At 34.5% G+C, this 18,068-nt stretch overlaps 1 long non-coding RNA gene across 1 annotated transcript; it reads left to right on the top strand.

Annotated features, from left to right (window-relative positions):
• The first annotated feature begins 3,764 nt into the window (after positions 1-3,764).
• Positions 3,765-13,085, top strand: LOC143235279 (uncharacterized). The gene is made up of 3 exons (XR_013018998.1): positions 3,765-3,832; positions 4,847-4,906; positions 12,103-13,085. It is a non-coding gene; the product is annotated as an uncharacterized LOC143235279 (long non-coding RNA).
• The last annotated feature ends 4,983 nt before the right edge of the window (positions 13,086-18,068 follow it).

An 18,068-nucleotide genomic window follows, 5' to 3' on the forward strand; every position in this document is an offset into this window, starting at 1 on the left:
AAAATCTACGCCCCTGGTTAAGGGGGCTTGCCAAAATAAAAGTTATGCAAATGAAGGTAGAATACAAATATCTCATAAATAAAATAAAAAAAGAGTGTAAATTAATAAATAAACTGTGTATACACAAAAAGCGCTATTATTATTCGAGAAAAAAATACATAGAACATATTTTCTACAGAAGCACTTGTAACCTAGCAGAAGCACGACAATAATGATATCAGCACCAATGGTTTTATGACATTTAATTATTCACATGTAAAAATAAAGAAAAACTCTTGAGCTAAAACAAGCTGTCATCTGGTATTCAGTTAATGTACAAGTATTTATAGAATCACTTAAAGGGAAGGAGAAGAGGGCCTTTTGGCGCGGGCGTCAAGCTGAAAGGAAGCTTCAAATTTAGACGCTTGTTATTCTTGTATAATTTTTAAGTTTCGCTATTTGTTTTTATGTGCTTCTTAATTAGACAAAAATGCGATACACACATTCTTAGCTTAGAGTTGCAAATTGTTTTTTTTTTTTATATAACCAAAGGCCTCAAACTACTGAAATTAAGTATCACGCAAATATTATGAAGTATGTTAATAAAAACTAATAAAAACATTTTGGATGCTTTGCAACAAATTTTTGCTTTGTGTTTTCTTTAATAAGTAATACACGTTGTAAACATGTTAAGTGGAAATAACATTAATGTTCCACGATAATGATTTATATTTATTTTTCTTGATTAGAAGGTTCTCTGTTATTCTGCCGATAAGTTAATATCAATTTGCTAATGTTTAAAATAACAACTAAACAAGAACCATTGATTTATTTGTGATTTTTTATCACCAAAATATGAATGTTATTGATAGTCTGAGGCCTAGTAGATTATTTGATTCACCACTTTAGACGAATTCACAGCTCATCAGCGTGAAAGAGCAAAGCTAATGAATACGCTTTATGTCGTGGCGAAATATTGAGACTTCTAGTCTGTGGATGTTAAGTCGTGTATTGGAAACTTACACTTTAATAAAAACAAATAAATGCTTTGTATCTATCTATTTAAATAACAAGTTAAAGTTTATACAAAAAAAATAATCTGTATTAATACTTTACAGCAGTACACAAACCAAAAGGAGTCCTATGAATTTCTTTGCTAACAAAAAGCAAAACGAATAGGCCTAAGATTCATGTTAAAAATCACGTTAATACCTATTCTTTTCACATTCCTCTTAATCATACCACCAGAAATTTATAATCAGAGATGTGTAACAATGGCATTTCAGAGTTACCTTCTGTCTCCTAACTTATAGAGAAACAAAAAATTTAGTCTTTAAGTTTACAAACTGATTCTCGCAGGTCACACACAATGACCAAACGACGATAAAAAGAACGATCTTCAAGTTCATAGTGAAAACATTAGGACAAACTATTTGTTCTTCACAATTTTTAGCTCCCCTGAAGTAATTTATTGTAACAATTCCATTTCAAATTATATCAAAATTAAATAAATATTTTGTCTATTGTAGCGTAAACTCAAATAATATATAAAATAACTTTTTTTTTTTTTTGAATTTCGCACAAAGCTCCTCGAGGACTATCTGTGCTAGCCGTCCCTAATTTAGTAGTGTAAGACTAGAGGGAAGGCAGCTCGTCATCACCACCCACCGCCAACTCTTGGGCTACTCTTTTACCAACGAATAGTGGGACTGAGAGTCATATTATAACGCCCCCACGGTTGAAAGGGCGAGCATGTTTGGCGCGACGGGGATGCGAACCCGCGACCTTCAGATTACGAGTCGCACGCCTTAACGCGCTTGGCCATGCCGGGCCTAAACAAATAACCAAAAATTATTCAAACATAGAAGGTAAAAAGAATCAACCTTATAAACGTGTGGTCTTCTATTTAAAAAGGCTGATAAAATGTTTGCTCAGGGATTGTGTAATAAAAAAAGCAGACATTAAAACTAATCAAGTCTCTGTTGCAATATTTCTTCGTATTTCGGTAAGATATTATTATTGTTGTGGTAGTTCTATAATATTTGTAAGATATTGTAACTACTGTTTTATAAATAAGATTCTCTATTATGATATTATTTATATATTTTAGTATAAGGTACTATAGCTGCTGTGATATTTCTTGTAATATCCCTAAAGTACTATAATTTTTTGTGATAACTTTAATAGTACTTGTACATGCTCCAAAACAACACAAATTTAGACCAGTCACCACGCAACTCTTCTCTTTCAGTTTTTAATATTATGATTAAAAAAAAAGACTCGGTTATTTGTAAAGGACCTACAAAACAACAACACTCAATCAGTTAGACCCAGCACGGCCAGATGCTTAGAGCGCTCGACTCGTAATCTGAGGATCGCGCGATCGAATACCTGTCGCATCAAACATGCTCGCCCTTTCAGCCGTGGGGGCATTATAATATGTCGATTAATCCCACTGTTCCTTGGTAAAAGATTAGCCCAAGAGTTGACGGTGAGTGAGTATGACTAGCTGCCTTCCCTCTAGTTTTACACTACTGAATTAGGGGCGGTTAGTGCAGACAGCCCACGTGTAGCTTTGCGCGAAATTAAAAACACGAAAAATAATAATTATACCAGGAACAAAGAATCTTCTAAGTGTCAGTATGGCGTGTGAAGATTTCCGAAGTAAAAGTAATAGAGATTGTTCTGAGTTATCACTTCTTGTAATATACATATGAATATAATGTGTTATACATTAAGTTGGTTTATTTAATGTAAGCATTCACCACTAAAAACATGAAGAATGTGAGATTAATTTTTAAAGCTACAGTATGAAAGTGTTATATCGAAAAATGAAATACGAATGAAACAAACAGAAATGAAAATATACAATATGATGTACACTTTTTCATAATTTTTCTGTCCAATTTTTGTTTCACTTTTTGATAAACACTTTCTGTCTCAGTACAATCTGAAAGAGCTGTTTGTTAATAAAAGTTAATATAATGCTTTGAGTTTCTTACTGAAAAATTAATCACATCTGAACGAAGAAACCCTGAATTTCCAGATGGAAGCATAATCCGATCGATTGTTGTACGTAATGTGGAAATTATTGATAAAGATCAACGATAGCTTTAAAATTGAAAATCTTAATGAATGTTCATTACAGAGTACTGACTTATCAAGGGACTATGTTTTAGTTTTGTTGTTGCCTATTTGTTTTAACATAAGTTATTCTTCCCTCGCCAATACCTGGTACTCATTAATATTAACCCGACAACTACTGTTCATTGTATATAAGCCTTTTCTTAATTACTATTAAGATATTTTGAGTTATAACAAAACAGTGTATGGTACTCTCATTTCGACTGTGATAAAACATAGAAAAAACGTAGAAGCGTTTATGCATTAAGTATTACTTCAATAATAAAATTATTTATACTTTGTTTTTGCTTCATTTCTCAACAAATAAAAGGTATGTGCACTTTTAAGGAAATTATTAATAGTAATTATAACAATACTTTCGATAACAAAAGTTATAGCTGCCATACTACAGCCGCATTCATAATACTGAAATGTGGGATTGGATTAGCCGTTGGTGCGCTTTTTTGAAGATATTATTCGTGTAGTTTCTAACACACGATGATAGACGTTCAATCTTTGCTACAGCTCATACCATCGCGTCTAACTAGGGTGTGGCTTTTTCATATAACGCAAATACAGGCGATTGGTGTTGCGTGTGAGGTTTAGTTTAACCACGCCCTCCCTCATGGGAAACCACGACACAAAGTAGCACGAGTTTTGCTATAGGTCTCAGTTCGAAGAGTTGCCGGTTTGGAGGGTGTTGGATTCTCGTGATTTTCACAGTATCTTGGTGAGAGAGAGAACTATTAGTTATTTTCTATATTCGCATAATAATACTCCAACTACGCTCAATATTTTATCTGTGTTTTCAGGTTTAGGTGTTTAATTTTTATTAACGTAGCTATTAAGTGGTTATTTACTTTTCTTTCGAGCATGTTAATTATATTGGCAACGGAAAATGCATGTAAACCGATAAAGTCTTATCAAAATCATTTTTGTTTGAGAACTTAGTCACGTAGTAAATCAAAAGAGGATTTTTCTTATTCTGAGTGAGGTCAAGTTTAACAACTGCTTAAGCAGATGATTTAATGGATTTATAACTATGTACGTTGTACAACAAACAAAACTTTTATGAAGAAGCTTTTTAATTATCACGTTAATATCATTAGCCGTACCTAACAAATATTTATTAGGCCTATACTACCTAAACGAATATAATCTTAATAATAAAAATGTATCCTCAAGACGATTGATATGGGTATTAAAATAAAGTAGAGAACACCGACGTTCTTAGGTCATCTTCAGATTAATACTTTATTTTAGTATCCATACCAACCGTTATGATACATTTTTACTTTGAATGAGTTTCTCGTCATTACGAATCTCAATAGTACGACCGAAGTTAAAGTATTTGTGTTAGTGCGAGTTTTCCAAGAACGACGTAATTTAAATATTAGTAGTTCTAAGCTATGATTTCTTATAATAGTACTTTCTATCTGTCTTTCCTCCGGTGGCTCAGCGGTAACTTTGTATTTAATACTAAACATAGGGTTAAGATATCTGAAGTGAGAAAGCACTTGCAACATTGTGTACCTGTTTGCTTAACAAGAAGTAATCCTTTGACACTAGAGCGAGATTATTTTAAGTTTTCCCAGACTTCTGCCTTACTTTTCCCGTACAAAAAGTCGATTATTTGTGTATTATAGTGATATGATTTGTTTTTCATCTCATAAATAAATAAAAAAAAACACTGAGTAAGGCAAGAAGTGTTAACATAATTAACTATGCTGCATTTTCTATTTAGAAAATGAATCATCCTGGGATGCGGGTTAGCACTGTGGTGGAACTCTGGATTTTGGATATGGTAAGCCGTATTTAAGTCTGTTCGTTGCTATACAATGTTCCCTTCACTTTTAGCTGTTGGCGCGCTACAAAAGTGAAATTCAATCCTTTAGCATAGATGGTGGGTTTTAGGATACCGCTGACTGATAGCCTTGTTAGCTTTATCGTAAATACAAAAATATACGAAACTGTTTTTTTTATATATCACTAATATAATAGTATTCCTTGTGCACGACATTAAACAAAAACACATCCATTAGAAATGTATGAAAATGCATAAACGTAAATAAATACGTGCAAAAATAATATCGTTCTGCTAGTTCTAAAGGTTTAAACGAAATTATTTCTTAGTTCGATTTGTAGTGTGTAGGTTTGTTGATAAAACTACTGTGTGCGCGCGTAAGGCTTCAGTATATAATAAAGCCTGTTTTGGGAATTTTGTTTTCTGATAATGACAGTTGTATGTATGACCGTATATAAGTCTATTCTTTTAATATTAAAACAAACATAAGTTATAACATAGGCCTACAAGAGATCGAATTTGGCTTTCTGCGACGGTAGATGATACTACTTGTTTCTTTGTTTTATCGTTTTTTGTGTGTAGCTACTTAATGGTTATTTGCCAAACGGAATCGTAGCCCGGCCCCCTGAAAAAACTAGATATGTATCACATATTATTTTTCAGCTTTTATATATTATAAACTAGTTTTGTATCATTTAATAATAATAATTAAAAAAATTCTGTAAACACTTCAACATTTTGATTGTTTTAATGACAGTTTTATCATATATTTTTTGATAAATTTCAGTATAACACCCCCAAGGCTGAGAGGGCGAGCATGTTTAGTGTGACGGGGATTTGAACCTGCGACCTTCAGGTTACGAATCTAGTGCTTTAACCATTTATCTTGTATTTCATTTTTTAAGTTTCTGGTAAAGCCTAAGAAACTAACTTAAAAATTGAGATGACGATGATAAACTAGCAAGACCTTCTTTGTTCTGTTGAATATGCTGTCTGATTCATGTACACGTATACTGATTTAGGTGTGAATTGTACTCAATATTTTGAAGGCTTATTTGCCTCCACCACCAAACAACGATTTTACATCTATAACAGCTGTCTCTGCTTGTTTTGCTCAAGTGTTACCACTTGCTATGTGCGGGTGTATAACAACTACAATGTTTAGCATCCTGGAAATCGTGGCAGCAGATATGCAGGCGCCACTGTAACGCTTATCATTAACTTCCTCTACCATTATTGTGTCTACACCTGTTACACAGGTGGTTTATTGTCTTCACTTTAGGCCACTTTGTTATCCAGTAAAGTTACTACTTAGGAGATATATGAAACTAACTTGATTCAGTTAAATCCATAATTTTTTTTTTAAAACACGGCCCAAGTTCTTGACATGGGCAGATGGTTAAGACGCTCAACTTATAATACGAGGGTCGCGGGTTCGAATAATCGTCACACCAGCCCTTTCAGCCGTGGGGGCGTTATGTGACGATCAATCCCATAATTCGTAGGTAAAAGAGCAGCCGAAGAGATAGTGGTAGGTGGTGATGACTATCTGCCTTCCCTCTAGTCTTACACTGCAAAATTAAGGACGGCTAGCGCAGATAGTCCTCATGTAGCCTTAGGCGAAATGAAAAACCAAACCGAGTACTTGATTGAGCGTCATACATTCAGATAAAAACACGAGTTTCACATGGAAAATTAATTATGATCGGAGACAGAAATACACACATATTATACTCATCCCATATTCACACATCAGGAGTTAATCCGGAGTTTTGAAAAGGGAGGGCTGTAACTGAATGGTGTCCCTTATTAGAATTAATCCCGGACGAGCCCCCAGTTTATTACGTTTCGTACTGTAATTTATCTCACACTAGTCTCCGATTTAGTATCTTACCTTATGTTAAGGTATTACGATTTGAAATTGCCGACAAATTTAATTTTATTTTAAAACTTAATGGAATATCGATATGTATCAAGTTTACGATGTTTGCCGACAAGATTGATCCACATAATTTTCTTTCTTGACACAAATACATCTTAATATAAAAAAATATGCAATTTGTAATAACAGTTATTACAAATAATTATTTGTATACAATTTTTTACAAACTCACAAACGGTATTCATTCTTCTGTCTGGTCTAAAACTGGCTATTTTACCAACGATCCAGGTCCAAGACGAGCGAATTAATTTCATGTTGATGCACAGATACACTTTACTTGACGAGAATGCTAGCTAGCTCTATTCTTAATTTGGCCTAACGTGGTTTACAAGCTTACTTTTCACAGGGGAAGATATATATCTAATGCCCTTATAGAAATACTAACAGCTAAAGTTAATTCTTTGAAGTTGAACGGTTCGTAATGTTTGAAATCTATAAACGTTCCTGGTCAAATATTTGTAGTTTTCGGATTAATAAGCGTTTATCACAGTTATAGCGTCCGAGGCTTAGAGTAAGTATACTGACTGTAGCGATCTAACAAAAGTCTGGAACTATGCTACCGTGTTTTAATGGCTAGCTTTAATACTTGTTAGGCGTGATTCTCGAAAATTAACTTTGCAGTCACGTTCGAAGATACAGTGGTACTTTCGTAAAACGTATATTGTTGCTTCTTACACTCGAGAACATTTTACAAATTTAGAGAACATGCGGAACTTGCGAAATACACCTTTAACAATATACGTTACACGCATTAAATTGAAAGAACAAAAAAAAACATATATATTAAAATAATATTAAATCCGTTACAATGGATGTCGGATAGTCTGAGATCGTGCTTCCCGTCTGTGAGGCTCGAGACCTTTAAAAATTTGAAATCTCTCTATTTCCATTTTCTGAAGCTTTCAATTGATTGATTGTTTTGAATTTCGCGCAAAGCTACATGAGGGCTATCTGTGCTAGCCGTTCCTAATTTTGCAGTGTAAGACTAGAGGGAAGACAGCTAGTCATCACCATCCACCGCCAACTCTTGAACTACTCTTTTACCAACAAATAGTGGGATTGACTGTAATATTATAACAGCCTCACGACTGAAAGGGGGAGCATGTTTGGTGCGACGGAGATTTGAACCCGAGAGCCTTGGATTACGAGTCGAGTGCCTTAAACACCTGGCCATGCTGGGCCTTTGAGGAACTACATTTCTACTTAAGAAGTTTTGTTTGTTTGTTTGTTTGTTTGTTTGTTTTAGGTATTTAAATTCAGTTCAGATGTATCACAAGTTCATGAATACTTTTTCTGGTTAATATTGGAGATGATCAAAATCAGAATTATATATTGTGCGCTAAAACTGCACTAACAATCTAGTAATTTCTGTTGTTGCTTCTGACTTCGAGAGAAGGGCGGATGCTTCTTTCGCTTCATAACTAAAGCAGGTGGTTTTTGTTTGTTGAATTTCGTTCAAAACTACTCGAGAGCAATTTACGCGATCCATTCCTGATTTAGAATCGAAAGACTAGATAGAGGGCGGCTAGTAAACACCACCCAACGCCATATCTTAGGCTACTTTTTGCTTTTGAAACATGATATTGCCCGTCACATTATAACTCCTCTAGGTCTGAAAAGACAAGCATGTTCGGTTATTGGATTCAAACTTGTGACCCGCAGATTGCGAACCGAGAGTCCTGTCATGGTAAGTCTCCATATTAAACTGTTTGAGGTTATTAAAGGACAACACCAACTTTCACACTCTTAGAAACTGTATTGATATCACCTACGAACGATGCATATTTGGATAAGAAAAAATTGAACCAAAATTCTCCAAAAAAAATTCCATAGAAACTTTACATTCAGACAAAAATTCAGGCAAATATCAACGCAAAGTTTGACTTTCAAAAATCCAGTGCTTCCAAACTTATTCTAAGCATTTTAAATTCCAGTTTACAGTTTCTTAAGTTTAATGTTTTAAAATTATTTTCACTACGCGTTTTTACTGTTTATATTTTAACCCTGAAATTACCAACACCATATCGAGTATGTTTTTGTTCAGTTGTTCATGTGACTCAGTTGTTATTATAGGCAGAAGGGCATATCTAAATTGTGGGTGGGATACTGTATTCGCTATATTAGTTGTGACCATTGAATCAAAAACTAAAACAATGATTTTTTTTTCCATGATATTTATACTCAAGTTTCTATTACCAATTAGACAGAGCACGTCAATATCGGGTCAGAAATTGAGGGGTTACGTGTCCCTAGTTCCGCTGACTATGAGGGCGACGAACAAAACTACGAACCCACAAGCAACATAGCGGCATAAATATCTTGAACAAATATGTATTAAAAGTCGATAGGGGTCTATGCGAGTGTGCCGACGATGAACGTTTTAGCTGACAAAGGTTCTGCCAACGTGTGTAATATAATTTCTTGCGTTATTTAAAAAAAAAAAGTTATCGCCAGCAAAATGGAAAGAAATAACAAGTTTTGGAAAGGTAAACGTTTGAAAACTTATTTACGTTAAGTAAAATAAATCCAAGACTGAAAGAAATTACGATTTTTAAATGGTAAATCGACAGTAAATAAGGGTACTTCATTTAGGCTAGCATCTTTAGGAGAAATATTAATGTAACAGTCTTGTTTGTAAAAATATATATATTCATCGAAGGAAAATAATATTTTGTTACGAAGCTACTCAGTGGTAAGCTTGAGGACTTTTAACGCAAAGATTAAAGACTCAATCATTGGCGTGGGCAGAGCACAGGTAATTAAATGTGAAGCCTTGTACTCAGTAACAAAAATAACTGCCGAAACTATCGGCAGTAGATGGCGTACCGTGAAGAAAAAATTCAACGTAAGGTTTAGTTCGAGATGACAGACCAATTCAAAGTAAGGTTTAGTCCGAGATGACAGAGATCAGACCAGGATGCAGATTTTTCAACAAGTCACTTCTCTGAAACTTCTAAGGGTCGCAAGTTCGAATCCCCGTTACACTAAACGTGCTCTTCCTTTCAGACGTGGGGGCGTTATAATGTGACGATCAATCCCACTATTCTTTGGTAAAATAGTAGTCCAAGAGTTGGCGGTGGGTGACTAGCTGCTTTTCCTTTCGTCTTACACTGCTAAATTAGGGACGGGTAGCGCAGATAGCCCTTGTGTAGCTTTGCGCGAAATTCAAAAATAAAGAAACAATCATTGAAACTTAAAAGTAGCTGGCAAGCAAGTTTTATCAAATGTTTAAATTATTTTTTTCGATGAGCCAATAGGAGAAATCTCGATAAGAAGATTTTTCAGTACAAAGAATTTCGCCTATAATCGTGGTCACTTGGATATCCATATTTCCTGTTCTCCGCTGATACAACGCTAATTTCCCCTCGGTGGATTCAGCAGACAGCATAACAAAACACACACACATATTTCCTGTTCTCCGCTGATACAACGCTAATTTCCCTCGGTGGATTCAGCAGACAGCATAACAAAACACACACACATATTTCCTGTTCTCCTCTGATACAACGCTAATTTCCCCTCGGTGGATTCAGCAGACAGTAACGTTTGACACAAACATGTGTTTCCAATGTATAAACATTCGAACCTTTTTAGATCATTTTATATTCTCGATTTTCATTTTGAAAAGTTTCTTTAAACATGGTTTTGTTCCTGATTCGTTAAAAGCGAAACACTTGAAAACCATCTGCTGACTTGAGCAGTTCGTGCAAAACTATTTGTTCAGTGTTTTGTTCGCTCGGCTCGAGTTAGGGAGTGGCCGAATACAACATTGAAGACTAGTTATCCTAAAGGATTGGTACGATAGTGACATCAATTGAAGAATTTTTTCCGTAAACGGTTCAAATCTGGGTTCTCAAGTGGATTAGACTTCATGTGTTTATATCGTGACACTTCACAATTGTAAATTATGTGGAAAAGAAAATGACTAATTTCATAGAAGAACAAACTTATAATAACTGAATATCAGTTCACCTTGAAACATAAAGCATTTAATTTGTACTAAATTAGAACAAAATATGTAAATTAAAGACATATTCGTTGATATCAGAATGATATAAATAAATAAATTCTGAAAAAAAGTAATGTTTATGTGTTTTATCTGATTATTTTATTTGTTAAATGTACTATACAGGGTAAAATATGTTATATTAAACCAACTTTGAACTTACAAATCAGTAATATTCATGATAGCCACAACCATATAAAGTCTCGATGGAACGAAATATATTTGGAACTACATTTTTAATTGTTCGGTGTTTCATGAGCAGCGTGATTGCACCGAAAATTGATCGATTTTGGAAAAGCTTACAGAGTTTCTGACACATGGTGTTCCTTTACTCGTATATTAAAGAGGTTTCCGGATCGGGGTTTAGTATTTACAAGACAGGGATATCCCTTATTTTTAAAAGCATTGGTAAACAAAGAAATATGGATCATTTGATGTCTAAGGACCATACAGAAAGAGACCTACAATAAGTCGCACCACATCCGAGCTAACCAAAGCAAGACTTTTGTAAGAGATGATAATCCATGAACGCAAAAGGTGAAGGTTGCAAACGGTCAGGTAACAGTACATGACATAATCAAGAAGGAACTCATCTGGAAAAATTGTCACATTTCACATGTGTTAAAAGAAAACATAAACTTACCCTAATTCTGATATATTGTGACAAATAAAATTGATAAAAGATTAAACGTCGTCAACTTAATTCAATCGTTGTTGTCAAGTGATTTGCTAATATGAATAACGTATTAGTCACTACTGTTTCCATCGTATCTCAGCTAAGTTGGTGAGCTCCGGTAATGGACGAAATACAATGTAGAAATCACTCTAGTGAATAGAACTAAAGAGATGAAAATAAAAATTACTATAGTGCACATGTTAACGAAGAAGGATCTAAACAGCTGAATACGGAGGATAAACTGAATCATAATGTAATAAAAAGAAATCCTACAATCATGAAATGAACGAAAACTAACTGAAGTGTGTAAGGTGATGAATAATTAGTAATCTACATGTAAATTAAAAAGTTACCGAATTTCGTAAATTTGATAGTATGTTAGTATTATTCAGAATGTTAAGTTTATTGATTGATTCTGCATTATAATTGTCGACATAATATTAATATAAAGTATTAAAGACAACAAAAAATGTTCTATTAATCGTAAAAGTATATGTATCTCAAATAGCACATTCCATCTTCCAAATGTGAATTTCGTCTTAATTTTTGTATCTCCTGCTATTTGTCATTAGGCTTTAAAAATATCATACCATGAAGCTGAGACAGTGAAAGTAGGAGCGCCTGCCTGTATTATGTAAAGAAGAGAGATTGCAGAGACATGCCATCAAATAACGAATTTTATGGGCCCCCACCCTTCCGATCGGAGTTCCTGAGAACACGGACTCGTTCCGGAATCAGAAGACCACACCCCACACACAAAGAGTTCCAGAATGCAAGTGATGTTAAACTAAAAGTAGAGTTTTAAAACTTGGTAATAAAAAGTTTTGAAAATTAGGTGTAGTTCTACAAACAAAATCTCGTTTGTATCTGTAAACCGGCAGAAACAAAAACTTGTATTTTAGATGCAAGAATGCGTCCCATTAAATTAATTTTTGAAATAGGGAGTAGTAACATGCGAGATATGATTTAGATATATTATCCTATACATGATGTGTCACAAGAAGGTAAAATCATAATCGTTAGTAAAGATTTACAGTAGATCATGGAGGAGTACTTTTAGTTCTATTGCATTGATGGGTAACAATTGTTTTCATCAAATTATTTATAGATTAAATTATAACTATATGGGTAAAATAAAGATTCGGTTATATTGTTATTTGTTTTACAAAACACTAGTTCCATAATTTTGATTTTTGTCATACAGGATAATCATTTAATGTCTGTTATATTCCTCCATACGTTAGAATGTAGCCGTAAGATCTATTATGATCTATGTGTTATTAAGGTATACATATATGTACGTTATATACATCGAAAAGGTTACTGATGTATACCTTAACAATGTATGAAGTTACTTTGAGTTGTTAGTCAAAATGGTATTGGAAGATTAAATTTTGTCACTTGACAAAATACCATAAAAGTGAGATTTAATGTGAACCAAGCAAGTTAAAACTTGGGATATAACTGGAACTAGAGGAAACGCATGTAAGCCAAATTTTATTGATTTAAATACGGTTGCTAATTACACTATACAAGAGTAGCACGAATTTTTTAACTGCAGCTTATCTTAACTTGTATTAACTCTATTCTAAAATAAAAAAAGAATTGGTTTGAAAGAGATATTACAGTTTCATAGTCAGTTATGGTTTGTATTTCTTGTCTTTCCTTGTTTGCTTATTTGATTTATTAATTTCGGAGAATATTGAGAGTCAAAAATAAAAGTTACATGACATTCAGTTCAGGTCAGCAGAAATGTGCAAGGATAAAATGGTGGTGGTAAGAGTAAATTTAATAAATAACTGCAAATCGAAAAATTATATGAAAAATGTGAAAAATGAAAAAAAATTTTTTCTAAAAATAATTCTGCGCCTATAAGAAGAGAAGCGTGAAGTTCAGCAAGATAAGTACAGATGAGAATAAAACTAAGAAAGAGCCCTTGGAGAGTTCACAGAGAATAATTTTGAGCTGCGCCATCTTGTTATAGCACAAGATAAAGTTTAAAGAAAAAAGTTGGTTTTTAAGAATAACATGAAACTGTTTTAAAAATTCGATGAAAAATAGGTTTATATTAGGTTTTGAATGTTGGATTGATAATCTTGAATAATAATATTCACACTTGTATCAGCTAAGTCTGCGGATAATCAAAATTTTGAAGAAATTGGTTAGTAAAAGCGAACAGATGAGTGTAAAAATAAACGCCTAGGAGCAACAACAGCTCAGCTACGAAGCAGTAGGTCACACAAGCTTACAGAACGGGACCGTCGAGTGGTGAAGCGCGTAAAAATCATCTGTCCACAGTTGTAACACTCATATTGAGTTCCAAACTGCCTTTGAAAGCAACGTCAGCACAAGAACTGTTCGTCGTGAGCTTCGTGAAATGTGTTTCTATGGCCGAGCAGTCGCACACAAGCCTAAGATCACCATGCACAACGCCAAGCGTCTGCTGGAGTGGTGTAAAGCACACCGCCATTGGACTCTGGAGTTGGAGCAGTGGAAACGCGTTCTCTGGAGTGATGAATCGCGCTTTACTATCTGGCAGTCTGACGGATGAATCTGGACTTGGCGGATGCCAGGATAACGCTACCTGCCTGAATGCATAGTGCCAACTATAAAATTTTTTGAAGGAGGAATAATGGTCTGGGGCTGTTTTTCATGGTTTGGGCTAGGCTCTTTAGTTCCAGTGAAGGGAAATCTTAGTTCTACAGAATACAATGACATTCTAGAGAATCGTGTGCTTCCAACTTTGTGGCAACAGTTTGTGGAAGGCAGTTTTTTGTTTCAGTATGACAATGCCCCCGTGCATAAAGCGAGGTCCATAAAGACCTAATTTGCCAAGGTTAGTGTGGAAGAACTTGACTGGCCTGCATAGAGCACTGATCTCAACCCCATGGAACACCTTTGGGATAAATTGGAACGCCGACTGCGAGCCAGGCCTTCTCGCTCGACATCAGTGCCCGACCTCACTAATGCTCTTGTGGCTCAATAGGAGTGAATTCTCCCAGCCGTGTTCCAAAATTTAGTGAAAAGCCTTCCCAGAAGGCTGTTATAGCAGCAATGGGAGGACTAACTCCATATTAATGATCATGGTTTTAGAATGAGATGTTAAACCGTAACTAAAACAGAGTTAAAATGAATGAATTGAAAATCGCTTAACAGTTCAGTTATCACCGGACATCACAACACACAGAACCTCAACTAAATGTGGAATAATATATGATGTTTTGTTTTTTCATATACTTCACTTGTGTAAATTTAAAATTTTAACTACGGAATAAAATAATAAGAACTTCGATGTACAGAAAATTAGCCTTAAGTTCAGTATGGAAATTAAATAGGTATTTATGTTTGTTTGCTTTTTTTCTATATTTGAGCATAATACTACACAATAGGTTATCTATGTTTTTCTAATAGTGGGTATAGAAACCCAAATTTTAAAATCATAAGTCCTCAGATTTACCATTGAACCAATGAGAAGCAGGAACTTTCGAATTTAAATTTACAATTTTTAGAACTGCGAAATAAAAACGCAAGTAAATAAACCATGTAAATCGAAATTGATAGACACTGATCACAAAGCCTTAAAATCACGGAAAAAACTCTCTTAGGGTTTTTATATTATTAATCAACAGAAAATTGTTTCCATGACAACTAATATGCTTCGTTTTGTTTGTTGTTAAGCCCAAAGTAACACAATGGGGTATGTGTGCCATATCTACCACGAGTATCGAAACCCAGTTTTTAACGCCGTGAAACTTACAGTTGAACCGCTAGAGAGCTGACTACATTGAAAGCTTTAAATATTATTGTTCTATTTAATTAATGAGGTGTTTAAATTTAAACCATGTGAAGTATTATAAGTTTCCTATAATTCTGTTCTTACGAAAAAATCACTGCTAGATATCTGTAATAACAAATATGTAAACAACTATTGTTATTTTTCAGGAACAGAAAAAGGTTTTGATAAATTAATTTAAAAAAGATCTTAAACAAAAAGTAGAAAAATACACTTCTGAGCATGCTTCAGTTCATTGTAAATGAAAATATTTGCAAACAAACGTAATGTACATGTGCGAATAACAATAATGGCAAAAACAATGTTTACCCTCACACAAACAGTGGGTTTGCGCAATACGTCTGAGTGGTTTTTTTTTTAGACTTAACAACAAACAAAAGCAATCTGATATACAAAATCGCATTTCACATGAATGAGAACTCATGTTTTGAAGTAGTAGCAGAGAACGAAAACACCCTAAGCCTTGTTTTTCATGTTATACCAAGTGTTCCTTAGCTCATTCATATGCGTGAATAGTGTTGTGCTATATAATAAATCTTTTGATCACATAAACTGAAATCGTTTATCCAACGATATCAAAATAGTCTTTTTTGTTAAAATATCACAATTTCATTTTTTATTATAGACAAAATTAAATTCTCAAATTGCTTTTTACTATAAAACATATTTAATTGTGATTGCCCTCCGTGGCAATTCTGAAGGCTAAAAACGTTTGTTTTTTGGAATTTCGCACAAAGCTGCTCGAGGGCTATCTGTGCTAGCCGTCCCTAATTTAGAAGTGTAAGACTAGAGGGAAGGCAGCTAGTCATCACCATCCACCGTCAACTCTTGGGCTACTCTTTTACCAACGAATAGTGGGATTGACCGTTACATTATAACGCCCTCGCGGCTGAAAGAGCGAGCATGTTTGGTTTGGCCTCGACCGGGATACGAACCCGCGACCCTCAGATTACGAGTCGCACGCCTTAACACGCTTGGCCATGCCGGGCCCCCTAAAAATGTTAAAAGTCCGGTTTAGTAGTGTGGTAGGTGCAGTACAGACAATCATTAAATAGCTTTGTGCTAAATAACATACAAATAATCACGGTTCTGAGTATAAAATTCCATCCTGTTCTTTATAAACAATATGAATATGCCATTAGATTTAGACTTTACGTTTTGTAGTTGTCTTTAGTACCACTTAGTTAACAAAAATTACGTTAGTAGAGTTAGATTTAAATATCAATTTTCACTTTATTTAAGTAATAAAGCCAGTAGAAGACGTTGTTATTGATTTTATGAACACTCATAAGAAGTATTCACTCTGTATTATAATACAATGAAGTAAATTACTTCCACTGGTATCGAACAACTGTTCCGAATTGTCACGGATTAACCGTCTAACAGTTAGTTGCTCTAAAACACGAGAATGACGCAGGCCAGCTTCGAGCTCACACCCGTTCTGATTAAAGGTTTAAATGCGCGAAACAACTAAGAAGTTTGTTTGTTTGTTTTCGGAATTTCGCACAAAGCTACTCGAGGGCTATCTGTGCTAGCCGTCCCTAATTTAGCAGTGTAAGGCTAGAGGGAAGGCAGCTAGTCATCACCACCCACCGCCAACTCTTGGGCTACTCTTTTACCAAGGAGTAGTGGGATTGACCGTCACATTATAACGCCCCCACGGCTGGGAGGGCGAGCATGTTTGGCGCGACCTTCAGATTACGAGTCGCACGCCTTACGCGCTTGGCCATGCCAGGCCTCAACTAAGAAGAGTCATCCGTTGAATAGAGCGCTTAGAATAACTTATGCCAACTTACCAGTTGAGATTTTTCTATAAAGACAATGCAAACAATAAGCGTATCATTTGTCACGCTACAGTAATCACTGTTTCACGATTTGGCTTTGCTATAAGAAAACACACACATACTGTAGTGTAATAAATTCCCAACAAAAATGGTGATTACTTTAGTGTGACAAATTTCTAACAAAAATAATTACTGTAGTGTAACAAATTCCCAATAGAATAGTGTTGTTGTTTTTTGTTGTTTTGAACTAGGTACAAAGCTACACAATGGGTTATCTGTGCTCTGCCCACCATAAGTATCGAAACTCAAATTTTAGCGTTGTAAATCCGTGAACTTACCGCCATACCAGCAGGGGACTACACTACAGTAATGACTATTTTTGTTGGAAATTTATTACTCTAAAGTAATCACTGTTTTTGTTGGTATTTTATTACACTACAGTAATCACAATTGTTGCCATGGATCCGTTACAATGGTAATCACTATCTGTGGCGGGCAGAGCACAAAAAGCCCATTGTGTAGCTTTGTGCTTAACTACAAACAAGCTAATAATCAATATTTATGACACGAATCTTTCAAACTACAGTATTTTTTTTTCATGACTGAGATAATGTGCAGCTGATCTTTTACGAAAATTAACTATTCACATTATTAATAAATCAGGAAGTGTGATGACATATTGAATAAACAACTGAAAATAATTTTGCTCATCTTACTAGTTGAAGTTTGTGCAAAGATTATACAAACAATAAGCGTATGAATCTTTTGAATGAAATGTTTTTACCTAAATACAACTGAAACAACTCAAACTCCCCCAAACAGAAAAAAACTATTAATACTATATGAAGAACGTCCTAGAAGCTGCTAAGTGTAATCTGGATGAAAATGGTTGTTTCACGAGGGAGGAGACATATATGTTAAGTGTATATATATATATATATACACTTAAGAATGTTTATGC

This window comes from Tachypleus tridentatus, chromosome 12, assembly GCF_004210375.1.
Source record: "Tachypleus tridentatus isolate NWPU-2018 chromosome 12, ASM421037v1, whole genome shotgun sequence".
In the NCBI taxonomy this organism is placed as follows: Eukaryota; Metazoa; Arthropoda; class Merostomata; order Xiphosura; family Limulidae; genus Tachypleus; species Tachypleus tridentatus.